Here is a 13632-nt window from a genome sequence, read left to right on the forward strand (position 1 = left end):
TAGTATGATGGTATGGTATCATCCTTTGAATGCTTTAAGTGGCTTGACTTGGCACATGTTCACGCATGTAGTTGATTCAAAACCAACATAGCCTCCACGATATTTGTGTTCATGGTGTTTATATCCTACTCATGCTAGTATTCAATGTTAATTATTCATAATGCATGGTTATGATCAGTGTCGCTCTCTAGTTGGTCGCTTCTTAATCTATTTGCTAGCCTTCGCCTGTACTAAGTGGGAATATTGCTTGTGCATCCAAATTCCTAAACCAAAGTTGTTCCAGATGAGTCCACTATATCTACCTATATGCGATATTACTCTGCCATTCTAAGTAAATTTGTATGTGCCACCTCTAAACATTCATATAAGCATATATTTTGTGTGCCTGTACCGCTCATGGAGTGACGGGGGGCGGTCAATATATTTCATGCTAAACGGGTCATTCTCATGATAAGTGTTTATTCACTTGTCCTTACATGAGAGGGGCTAGTATTTGGGATGCCCAGTCCCACGATCAAATCACAAATGAATGAAACAAACTCCCCCGGGAAGTTATTGGTATGGAGGGCACCCGAGGATTCGGCTAGCCATGGCTTGTATTTGTTGGCCGAGGGGGAGTAAACTTTACCGTTCTGCTTGGGAACCGCCGCTAATGTGTTTAGAATGGAGGATATTGAAAACTTTCGGTCGTGACATCGACAGGCAAGGCATACCTCCCAAAATTATATTCATCTCTGTTTTAAGCATTGAGCTCTGGCGCCTCCACAAATCCCTGGTTCCCTCTGCGAAGGGCCTATCCATTTACTTTTATGTTGTTTTATATTTTATTGTTGAGTCATCACCTTCTCAGTTAAAGCACTAGTCCTGGGAGCACTATTGTCATTCTCATGCATTGTGTATAGTTAATATTGTGTGCATCATGAATGGATCTCCTCTACCATGAATTACAATGTTTAGTCACTGCTTGAACTTTGGAGGTGCTCTGCATTTATGTTTTGCGATTTCAGACAGGGCTAGCGAGATACCATGTTGTCATATTATATCATGATTGTTTTGACAAAGTGTTGGCATTTGAGATATGTTATTATTGCTCACTAGTTGATTATGCCATTGATATTAGTGAATATAATCTCTAAGAGTTATCATTTGCATGGTTAGTTATGATCTTTGCTGAAAACTTGGGTACTATTTAAGCTTATATACGGATACAAGAACCAAAGAGTTCGTAAAAGTTTTTATTTATCACTTTCTATTTGTCAACTGAATTGTTTGAGGATAAACAATGAGTTAAGCTTGGGGGAGTTGATACGTCTCTGTCGTATCTACTTTTCCAAACACTTTTGCTCTTGTTTTGGACCCTAATTTGTATGATTTGAATGAAACTAACCCAGACTGACGTTGTTTTCAGCTGAACTACCATGATGTTATTTTTGTGCAAAAATAAAAGTTCTCGGAATTGGACAAAACTTTTTGGAGATTTTTTATGGAATATGTAGAAAATATTGGAGCGAAGATCAATAGGAGGGGACCCACCAGTGGCCCACGAGGCACATGGGCGCGGCCAACCCCTGGGCACACCCATGTGGCTCGTGGGGCCCACGTGGCTCTACTGACCCTAATCTCAAGCATATAAATTCTTATTTTTAGAGAAAAATAAGAGAAGAAGTTTCATCATGTTTTATGATACGGAGCCAACGCCATCTCCTGTTCCAAATCGGGAGGCTGGATCAGGACTCCGTTCGGGGCTCCAGAGAGGGGGATTCGTCGCCATCATCATCACCAACCCTTCTTCATCACCAATTTCATGATGCTCACCACCAGGAGTGAGTAATTCCTTCATAGACTTGCTAGACGGTGATATGGTTGGATCAGATTTATCATGTAATCCAGTCAATTTGTTAGGGCTTGATCCTAGTATCCACTATGTTCTGAGATTGATGTTGCTATGACTTTGCTATGCTTAATGCTTGTTACTAGGTCCCGAGTGCCATGATTTCAGATCTGAAACCATTACATTTTCATGAATATATTTGAGTTCATGATCCTATGTTGCAAGTTATACGCACCTATTACGTGTTATGATCCGGATACACCAAGGTGACAATAACTAGGATTCTTTCCGGTGATTACCATAGTTTGAGGAGCTCATATATTTACTATGTGTTAATGCTTTGTTCCGGTTCTCTATTAAAAGGAGGCCTTGATATCCCTTAGTTTTCTTATGGACCCCGCTGCCACGGGAGGGTAGGACAAAAGATGTCATGCAAGTTCTTATTATATGAATGTATGACTATATACGGAACACATTCCTACATTACATTGATGAATTGGAGCTAGTTTTGTGTCGCTCTAGGTTGTGACTGTTATATGATGAATGCCATCCAACACAATTATCCATCACCGATCCAATGCCTACATGTTTCATATATTGATCTTTGCTAAGTTACTACTATTACTATTGTTGTTACAATTGCTACAAAACTGCTACTGCTACTATTACCATTACTGATGCTATCGTTACTACCGCTATCAAACTATCATATTACTGTGCTACTGATCACTCTGCTGCAGATATTTAGTTCTCCAGGTGTGGTTGAATTGACAGCTCAACTCCTAATACTTGCAAATATTCTTTGGCTCCCCTTGTGTCCAATCAATAAATTTGGGTTGAATACTCTATCCTCGAAAATTGTTGTGATCCCATATACTTGTGGGTTATCACTCGCTTCTTAACGAACAGATCCAATCATCGATTTCATCTTGTTAAGCATAACGAGCTTAGTGAAAGACCTAACAAGTTTAACAAGTAGCTCGTTAAGCTAGTTAGTAACAACACAACACATATTTTCATCTTGTATCATAGATTTTTTATAGCACCTCAGCCATCTATTCAATCTAATCTACATACGAAGCAACAAACTAGTGCATTTCCTCTTGTGTAGTCACCATCTTCCTTCTTAGGAACCACATGTACACACTCAACCCGTAGACCTGACACATAAGAATTTGTTAATGTGCGATCACGAGCTTAACGAGCTTCAAACGAACCAAGCCAAGTAGGGTTTTCTGCTCGTTAATCTTAACAAGCTTAATGAGACAAGCCTTAACAAGCATGAGCTTAACGAGCACGAGCCGTGCAACTTATTAATCCACCTCTAACCAAGACTTATCTCCTGTCAATAACCAATAGCAGGACCTAGATGCCCATATATATTGTTCCCCACATATTCCATGTAGATCTTTATAGGTTGAACCGCGATGTCAAGGATTTAGTTACTCCCATATACAATTCCCTTTGTTCGGCCGTATGTTACTTGCCTGGCATTCGATCGTCGGTATCTCCATACCTAGTTCAATCTTCTTACCGGCAAGTCTCTTTACTCGTCCCGTAATACAAGATCCCGTGACTAAACTCATTAGTCACATGCTTGCAAACTTCTTGTGATGTTGTATTACCGAGAGGGCCCAAAGATATCTCTCTGATACGTCTCCGTCGTATCTATAATTTTTATTCTTCCATGCCAATATTATACAACTTTCATATACTTTTGGCAACTTTTTATACTATTTTGGGAGTAACATATTGATCCAGTGCCCAGTGCCAGTTCCTGTTTGTTGCATGTTTTTGCTTCGCAGAAAATCCATATCAAACGGAGTCCAAATGGGATAAAAACTGACGGAGATTTTTTTTTTGGAATATATGTGATTTTTGGGAAGAAGAATCAACGCGAGACGATGCCCGAGGGGGGCACGAGGCAGGGGGCGCGCCCTGGGCCCTCGTGGCCACCCCGTAAGGCGGTTGGCGCCCTTCTTTCGCTGCAAAAAGCTAATATCCAGATATAGATCGTGGCCAAAATTCATCCCAATCGGAGTTATGGATCTCCGAGAATTTAAGAAACGGTGGAAGGGCAGAATCAGGGAACGCAGAAACAGAGAGAGACAGATCCAATCTCGGAGGGGCTCTCGCCCCTCCACTGTCATGGAGACCAAGGACAAGAGGGGAAACCCTTCTCCCATCTAGGGAGAAGGTCAAGGAATAAGAAGAAGAAGGGGGCCTCTCTCCCCCTCTCTTCCGGTGGCGCCGGAACGCCGCCGGGGCCATCATCATCACCGCAATCTACACCAACAACTTCACCGCCATCATCACCAACTCTTCCCCCCTCTATGCAGCGGTGTAACCTCTCTTTTACCCGCTGTAATCTCTACTTAAACATGGTGCTCAATGCTATATATTATTTCCCAATGATGTATGGATATCCTATGATGTTTGAGTAGATCCGTTTTGTCCTATGGGTTAATTGATGATCGTGATTGGTTTGAGTTGCATGTTTTATTGTTGGTGATGTCCTATGGTTCTCTCTGTGTCGCACAAGCATGAGGGATCCCTACTGTAGGGTTTGCAATATGTTCATGATTTGCTTATGGTGGGTGGTGTGAGTGATAGAAACACAGACCCGAGTAAGTAGGTTGTTTGCATATGGGAATATAGAGGACTTGATGCCTTATAATGCTATGGTTGGGTCTTACCTTAATGATCTTTGGTAGTTGAGGATGCTTGCTAGAGTTCCAATCATAAGTGCATATGATCCAAGAAGAGAAAGTATGTTAGCTTATTCCTCTCCCTCAAATAAAATTGCAATAATGATTACCGGTCTAGTTATCAATTGCCTAGGGACAAATAACTTTCTCATGACAAAAAGCACTCTACTAAAACTAACTTAGTTGTGTCTGAAGGAAATATGCCCTAGAGGCAATAATAAGTTTGTTATTTATATTCCCTTATATCATGATAAATGTTTATTATTCATGCTAGAATTGTATTAACCGGAAACTTAATACATGTGTGAATACATAGACAAACAGATTATCAATAGTATGCCTCTACTTGACTAGCTTGTTGAACCAATGATGGTTATGTTTCCTAACCATAGACATGAGTTGTCATTTGATTAATGGGATCACATCATTAGAGAATGATGTGATTGACTTGACCCATCCGTTAGCTTAGCACGATGATCGTTTAGTTTGTTGCTATTGCTTTCTTCATGACTTACACATGTTCCTATGACTATGAGATTATGCAAACTCCGGAATACCGGAGGAACACTTTGTGTGCTACCAAACGTCACAACGTAACTGGGTGATTATAAAGGTGCTCGATAGGTGTCTCCGATGGTACTTGTTGAGTTGGCATAGATCAAGATTAAGATTTGTCACTCCGATTGTCGGTAGGTATCTCTAGGCCCTCTCGGTAATGCACATCACTTTAATCCTTGCAAACAATGCAACTAATGAGTTAGTTGCGGGATGATGTATTACAGAACAAGTATAGAGACTTGCCGGTAACGAGATTGAACTAGGTATTGAGATACCGATGATCGAATCTCGAGCATCCAGGTTCCACTATTGGTTATTGACCGGAGACGAGTCTCGGTCATGTCTACATAGTTCTCGAACCCGTAGGGTCCGCACGCTTAATGTTCGGTGAAGATCTATAATATGAGTTTATGTGTTTTGATGTACCGAAGGTAGTTCGGAGTCCTGGATGAGATCGGGGACATGATGAGGAGTCTCGAAATGGTCGAGACATAAAGATCGATATATTGGACGAATATATTCGGACATCGGAAAGGTTTCGAGTGATTCGGGTATTTTTCGGAGTACCGAAGAGTTACAGGAATTCGCCGGAGATTATATGGGCCTTATTGGGCTTTAGGGGAAAGAGAGAGAGGAGGCTGCGCGCCCCCCAAGGCCTAGTCCGGATTTGACTAGGGGGAGGGGCGGCGCCCCCTCCTTCCTTCTCTTCTCTTTTCCCTTTCCTTTCCTCCTACTCCTACTGCATGGAAGGGGGGAATCCTACTCTCGGTGGGAGTAGGACTCCCCAGGGCGTACCATAGTAGAGGGCCGGCCCTCCCCTCCTCCACTCCTTTATATACGGGAGGGGGCACCCCATGGAGACACAAGTTGATTATTCCAAGCCGTGTGCGGTGCCCCCCTCCACCATAATCCACCTCGATCATATCGTAGCGGTGCTTAGGTGAAGCCCTGCGTCGGTAGCAACATCATCACCGTCATCACGCTGTCGTGCTGACGGAACTCTCCCGTGAAGCTCTGCTGGATCGGAGTTCGTGGGACGTCATCGAGCTGAACATGTGTTGAACTCGGAGGTGCCGTGCGTTCGGTACTTGGATCGGTCGGATCGTGAAGACGTTCGACTACATCAACCGTGTTCTCATAACGCTTCTGCTTACGGTCTACGATGGTACGTATATGATACTCTCCCCTCTCGTTGCTATGCATCACCATGATCTTGCGTGTGCGTAGGAAATTTTTGAAATTACTGCGTTCCCCAACAGTGTCTTTATCTAAACAGCCCCTAGCTATTATTTACGCGCTCTTTATTATCTTGCAAACCTATCCAACCTCACCCACAAAGTACTTCTAGTTTCATACTTGTTCTAGGTAAAGCGAACGTTAAGCGTGCCTAGAGTTGCATTGGTGGTCGATAGAACTTGAGGGAATATTTGTTCTACCTTTAGCTCCTCGTTGGGTTCGACACTCTTATTTATTGAAAGAGGCTACAATTGATCCCCTATACTTGTGGGTTATCAAGACCTTTTTCTGGCACCGTTGCCGGGGAGTTATAGCGTGGGGTGAATATTCTCGTGTGTGCTTGTTTGCTTTATCACTAAGTAGTTTTTATTTGCCGTTATAAGTTGTTCTCTATCTTTAGTTATGGATATGGAACACGAAATACCAAAAAAAATAGGTTTACTTGCTACTCATGGAGATGGGGAACCTCCTAAAACCCTCGATGCTCATTATGTGAAAGATATTATGTACTACTTTGATAATCCTGAGAAAACCCCATTCAACTTTATAATGGGAGTAACATTGGATCAACGTGAATAGTTTAGGGATTATCGCTTGACTCAAAAAGGGAAACTATTATGGGATCAAATTTATATGTTGCATTGGTATGCTCGACAACTGTGCTTGAGATATGATTATACTTGTTGCTATAGGATGAAGGCTCCAAACCTTCCCTTTTCATGTGAATTTAATGATGATGTAACCTTGGCTTCTTATTCTAATTGTATATATGATTATTATGATGTGGAACAAATAGAAGAATTCGTTGCTTTTATGGGTGCTTATGAAATTGAATCTTTGTTTAAAGAGTTTGAAGATTTTGATGATTCGGTTTACATACCTGAAAATTTAGCTATCCTTAAATATTGCTATTAGAATTATAAATACAATTATGATATTGATGAATTTATTGAGAAAGTCTCCGCTATCCGAGAAGAGATTAATATTTTACAGGAGTCTATGGAATAAGAAACTGATGAAACTGTGAGCTCATTGGATGAAAAAGATGAGGAGGAGATCGAAGAACAAAAGGAGGAAGAGCGGATTAGCTACCCGTTCCCACCTTCTAATGAGAGTAACTCTTCAACTCATACATTGTTTAATTTCCCTTCGTGCTTACCGAAGGATGATTGCTATGATGATTGTTATGATCCCGTTGATTCTTTTGAAATATCCCTTTTTGATGATGCTTGCTATGCTTGTGTACGAGATGCCAATATGAATTATGCTTATGGAGATGAACTTGATATAGTTCCTTATGTTAAACATGAAATTGTTGCTATTGCACCCACGCATGATAGTCCTATTATCTATTTGAATTCTCCCGACTACACTATATCGGAGAAGTTTGCCCTTATTAAGGATTATATTGATGGGTTGTGTTTCACTACTACACACGATGATTTTGATAGATATAATATGCATGTGCTTTCTGCTCCTACTTGTAATTATTATGAGAGAGGAACAACATCTTCGCCTCTTTATGTTTCCAACACGATAGAATTGCAAGAAACTGCTTATGCTATGTATTGGCCTTTACTTGATGTGCATGAATTGTTCTTGTATGACATGCCGATGCATAGGAAGAGAGTGAGACTTCGTCATTGCTTGATATATGTTACTTTGTGCTCACTACTAAATAACAAATCATTGTTAATTAAAATTGGCTTTGATATACCTTGGGATCCGGGTGGATTTATTACTTGAGCACCTTGTGCCTAGCTTAATGGCTTTAAAGAAAGCGCTGGCAGGGAGACAACCCAGAAGTTTTAGAGAGTCATTTATTTCTGTTGAGTGCCTTTATATAGTTTAAAAAAAGAGGGGAACCCAAAACTTTTCAAAAAGGAAAGTGAAAGTGAGAAAGACGAGCATTGTTAAAGTGGGAGCTAGCCTTGAACTTTGTTCATGCTCACGGAAACTTGGTGAATCTTGATTATAGCAACTTTTCAACAAAAGTAATTATCCCCTTGTACAATTCCATTGTATTATAAAAATAATGTGCCAAGATTTGTGATACGTCTCCAAGGTATCTATAATTTTTGATTGTTCCATGCTATATCATATCCCGTTTTGGACATTATTGGGCTTTATTATACACTTTTATATTATTTTTGGGACTAACCTATTAACCAGAGGCCCAGCCTAGAATTGCTGTTTTTTTGCCTATTTTAGGGTTTTGCAGAAAAAGAATATCAAATGGAGTCCAAATGGAATGAAACCTTCGGGAACGTGAATTTTGGAACGAACATGATCCATAGGACTTGGACCCTACGTCAAGCAATCAACGAGGAAGGCATGAGGTAGGGGGCGCGCCTACCCCCCCCCCCACCCAGGCGCGCCCTCCACCCTCGTGGGGCCCATGTTGCTCCACCGACGTACTCCTTCCTCCTATATATACCTATGTACCCCCAAACTACCAGATACAGAGCCAAAACCCTAATTCCACTGCCGTAACTTTCTGTATCCACGAGATCCCATCTTGGGGCCTTTTCCGGAGCTCCGCTGGAGGGGGTATCGATCACGGAGGGCTTCTACATCAACACCATAGCCTCTAAGATGAAGTGTGAGTAGTTTACTTCAGACCTGCGGGTCCATAGTTATTAGCTAAATGGCTTCTTCTCTCTTTTTGGATCTCAATACAAAGTTCTCCCCCTCTCTTGTGGAGATCTATTCGATGTAATCTTCTTTTGCGATGTGTTTGTTGAGATCAATGAATTGTGGGTTTATGATCAAGTTTATCTATGAACAATATTTGAATCTTCTCTGAATTCTTTTATGTATGATTGGTTATCTTTGCAAGTCTCTTAGAATTATCAGTTTGGTTTGGCCTACTAGATTGATCTTTCTTGCAATGGGAGAAGTGCTTAGCTTTGGGTTCAATCTTGCGGTGTCCTTTCCCAGTGACAGTAGGGGCAGCAAGGCACGTATTGTATTGTTGCCATCGAGGATAACAAGATGGGGTTTATATCATATTGCATGAGTTTATCCCTCTACATCATGTCATCTTGCTTAAAGCGTTACTCTGTTCTCTTGAACTTAATACTCTAGATGCATGCTGGATAGCGATCGATGTGTGGAGTAATAGTAGTAGATGCAGGCAGGAGTCGGTCTACTTGTTTTGGACGTGATGCCTATATACATGATCATGCCTAGATATTCTCATAACTATGCTCAATTCTGTCAATTGCTCAACAGTAATTTGTTCACCCACCATGATAATTATGCTCTCGAGAGAAGCCTCTAGTGAAACCTATGGCCCCTAGGTCTATTATCCATCATATTAATCTTCCAATACTTAGTTATTTCCTTTGTCATTTATTTTACTTGCATCTTTATTTCTCTTTATCATAAAAATACCAAAAATATTATCTTATCATATCTATCAGATCTCACTCTCGTAGGTGATCGTGAAGGGATTGACAACCCCTTTATCGCGTTGGTTGCAAGGAGTTTATTTGTTTGTGTAGGTGCGAGGGACTCGTGCGTGGCCTCCTACTGGATTGATACCTTGGTTCTCAAAAACTGAGGGAAATACTTACGCTGGTCTACTGCATCACCCTTTCATCTTCAAGGGAAAACTAACACGGTGCTCAAGAGGTAGCAATTTGCCTTTAGGATGTTTACATTACTTGTTGGATTGTGCGGTGTAGAGCAGAAATTTGTCTGTAGTGCGCAATTTTACATTTTTTACTCGAATGTCAAACGGTTATGAAACTTTTTGCACTATCTTTCTATTAAAATTTTTTATTTTTCCTAATTTTTGCCGAATTTTTTGGAGTACCATAATTATGGTGAATGTTCAGATTACTACAGACTGTCCTGTTTAAGACAGATTCTGTTTTTGATGCATAGTTTGCTTGTTTTGATAAAGCTGTCAATTTCTATCAGTGGCATAAGCCATGGAAAAGTTATATTATAGTAGCTACAATGCAAAAATAAAATATGAATTGGTTTGCAATAGAACTTAGAGTAGTGATTTGCTTTATTATACTAACGGATCTTACCGAGTTTTCTGTTGAGTTTTGTGTGGATGAAGTGTTCGAAGATCGAGGAGGTCTCGATGTGAGGAGAAGGACGAGAGGAAAGAGATCAAGCTTGGGGATTCCCAAGGCTCCCCAAGTAAATATTCAAGGAGACTCAAGCGTCTAAGCTTGGTGATGCCCCGGAAGGCATCCCATCTTTCTTCAACAAGTATAGGTATGTTTTCGGATTTGTTTCATTCATGCGATATGTGCAAATCTTGGAGCATCTTTTGCATTTAGTTTTCACTTTTATTTTATGCACCATGCTGGTATGAGATAGTCTTTGGTTGATTTATAGAATGCTCATTGCACTTCACTTATATCTTTTGAGTATGGCTTTATAGAATGCTTCATGTGCTTCACGTATATCATTTGAAGTTTGGATTGCCTATTTCTCTTCACATAGAAAACCGCCATTTATAGAATGCTCTTTTTCTTCACTTATATTTGTTAGAGCGTGGGCATATCTTTTGTAGAAAGAATTAAACTCTCTTGCTTCACTTATATCTATTTAGAGAGATGACAGGAACACATGGTTAGTCATAAAATCCTACATAAAACTTGTAGATCACTGAATATGATATGTTTGGTTCCTTGCAATAGTTTTGCGATATAAAGGTGGTGATATTAGAGTCGTGCTAGTGGGTAGTTGTGAAATTGAGAAATACTTGTGTTGAGGTTTGCAAGTCCCGTAGCATGCATGTATGGTAAACATTGTGTGACAAATTTGAAGCATGGGGTGTTCTTTGATTGCTTTCCTTATTAGTGGCGGTCGGGGACGAGCGATGGTCTTTTCCCACCAATCTATCCCCCTTGGGGCATGCATAGTATTACTTTGCTTCGAGGACTAATAAACTTTTGCAATAAGTATACGAGTTCTTTATGACTAATGTTGAGTCCATGGATTATACGCACTCTCACCCTTCCATCATTGCTAGCCTCTTCTGTACCGTGCATTGCCCTTTCTCACCTTGAGAGTTGGTGCAAACTTCGCCGGTGCATCCAAACCCCGTGATATGATACGCTCTATCACACATAAACCTCCTTATATCTTCCCCAAAACAGCCACCATACCTACCTATCATGGCATTTCCATAGCCATTCTGAGATATATTTCCATGCAACTTCCATCATCATCATATACATGACTTGAGCATTTATTGTCATATTGCTTTGCATGATCGTAAGATAGCTAGCATGATGTTTTCATGGCTTGTTCCTTTTTGATGTCATTGCTACGCTAGATCATTGCACATCCCGGTAGACCACCGGAGGCATTCATATAGAGTCGTATCTTTGTTTTAGTATCGAGTTGTAATATTGAGTTGTAAGTAAATAAAAGTGTGATGATCATCATTATTAGAACATTGTCCCATGTGAGGTTATCAAAAAAAATAGGCCAAAGAATCCCAAATAAAAAAATAGGCCAAAGAAGCCCACCCAAAAAAAGAGAAAAAAAAATGAGAGAAAAAGATAGAAGGGACAATGTTACTATCCTTTTACCACACTTGTGCTTCAAAGTAGCACCATGTTCTTCATATAGAGAGTCTCATTGAGTTATTAATTTCATATACTAGTGGGAATTTTCATTATAGAACTTGGCTTGTATATTCCGATGATGGGCTTCCTCAAATGCCCGAGGTCTTCATGAGCAAGCAAGTTGGATGCACACCCACTTAGTTTTGGTTTTGGGCTTTCATATACTTATAGCTCTAGTGCATCCGTTGCATGGCAATCCCTACTCCTCACATTGACATCAATTGATGGGCATATCCATAGCCCATTGATTAGCCACGTCGATGTGAGACTTTTCTCCCTTTTTGTCTTCTCCACACAAACTCCGCCATCATATTCTATTCCACCTATAGTGCTATGTCCATGGCTCACGCTCATGTATTGCGTGAGGGTTGAAAAGGCTGAAGCACGTTAAAAAGTATGAACCAATTGCTCGGCTTGTCATCGGGGTTGTGCATGATGGGAGCATTTTGTGTGACGAAAATGAAGCATGGCCAAACTATATGATTTTTTAGGGATGAGCTTTTTTGGCTATGCTATTTTGAGAGGACACGATTGCTTTATTAGTATGCTCGAAGTATTATTGTCTTAATGTCAAATGATAGACTATTTCTTTGAATCACTCGTGTCTTAATATTCATGCCATGATTAGATTACATGATCAAGACTATGCTAGGTAGCATTCCACATCAAAAATTATATTTTTCATCATTTACCTACTCGAGGATGAGCAGGAATTAAGCTTGGGGATGCTGATACGTCTCCGTCGTATCTGTAATTTTTGATTGTTCCATGCCAATATTATACAACTTTCATATACTTTTGGCAACTCTTTATACTATTTTTAGGACTAACATATTGATCTAGTGCCCAGTGCCAGTTCCTGTTTGTTGCATGTTTTTTGTTTCGCAGAAAATCCATATGAAATGGAGTCCAAATGGGATAAAAACTGACGGAGATTTTTTTTGGAATATATGTGATTTTTGGGAAGAAGAATCAACGCGAGACGATGCCCGAGGGGGCCACGAGGTAGGGGGCGCGCCCCAGGGGGTCAGGCGCTCCCTGGGCCCTCGTGGCCACCCCGTAAGGCTGTTGGTGCCCTTCTTTCGCCGCAAGAAAGCTAATATCCGGATAGAGATCATGTAAAAAATTCAGCCCAATGGGAGTTACGGATCTCCAGGAATTTAAGAAACGGTGAAAGGGCAGAATCAGGGAACGTAGAAATAGAGAGAGACAGAGAGACACATCCAATCTCGGAGGGGCTCTCGCCCCTCCGCCGCCATGGAGACCAAGGACCAGGAGGGAAAACCTTCTCCCATCTAGGGAGAAGGTCAAGGAAGAAGAAGAAGAAGGGGGGCTCTCTCCCCCTCTCTTCCGGTGGCGCTGGAACACCGCCGGGGCCATCATCATCACCGCAATCTACACCAACAACTTCACCGCCATCATCACCAACTCTTCCCCCCTCTATGCAGCGGTGTAACCCCTCTTTTACCCGTTGTAATCTCTACTTAAACATGGTGCTCAACGCTATATATTATTTCCCAATGATGTATGGCTATCCTATTGTAACACCCCGAGAATCATGGTACAGTAATCTTTCCCTAATGGTGGCCATGTCATCATGGTTAACTATGCAAATTTCCACTTGTCCAAAATCAAAACCAAATTTAAATTGCAAGTGAAATTATAATTTTTCCGAATAGTAAAACTGAAATGTTCTAAT

The sequence above is a fragment of the Triticum urartu genome, chromosome 3 (assembly GCF_003073215.2).
Source record: "Triticum urartu cultivar G1812 chromosome 3, Tu2.1, whole genome shotgun sequence".
Taxonomy (NCBI): Eukaryota; Viridiplantae; Streptophyta; class Magnoliopsida; order Poales; family Poaceae; genus Triticum; species Triticum urartu.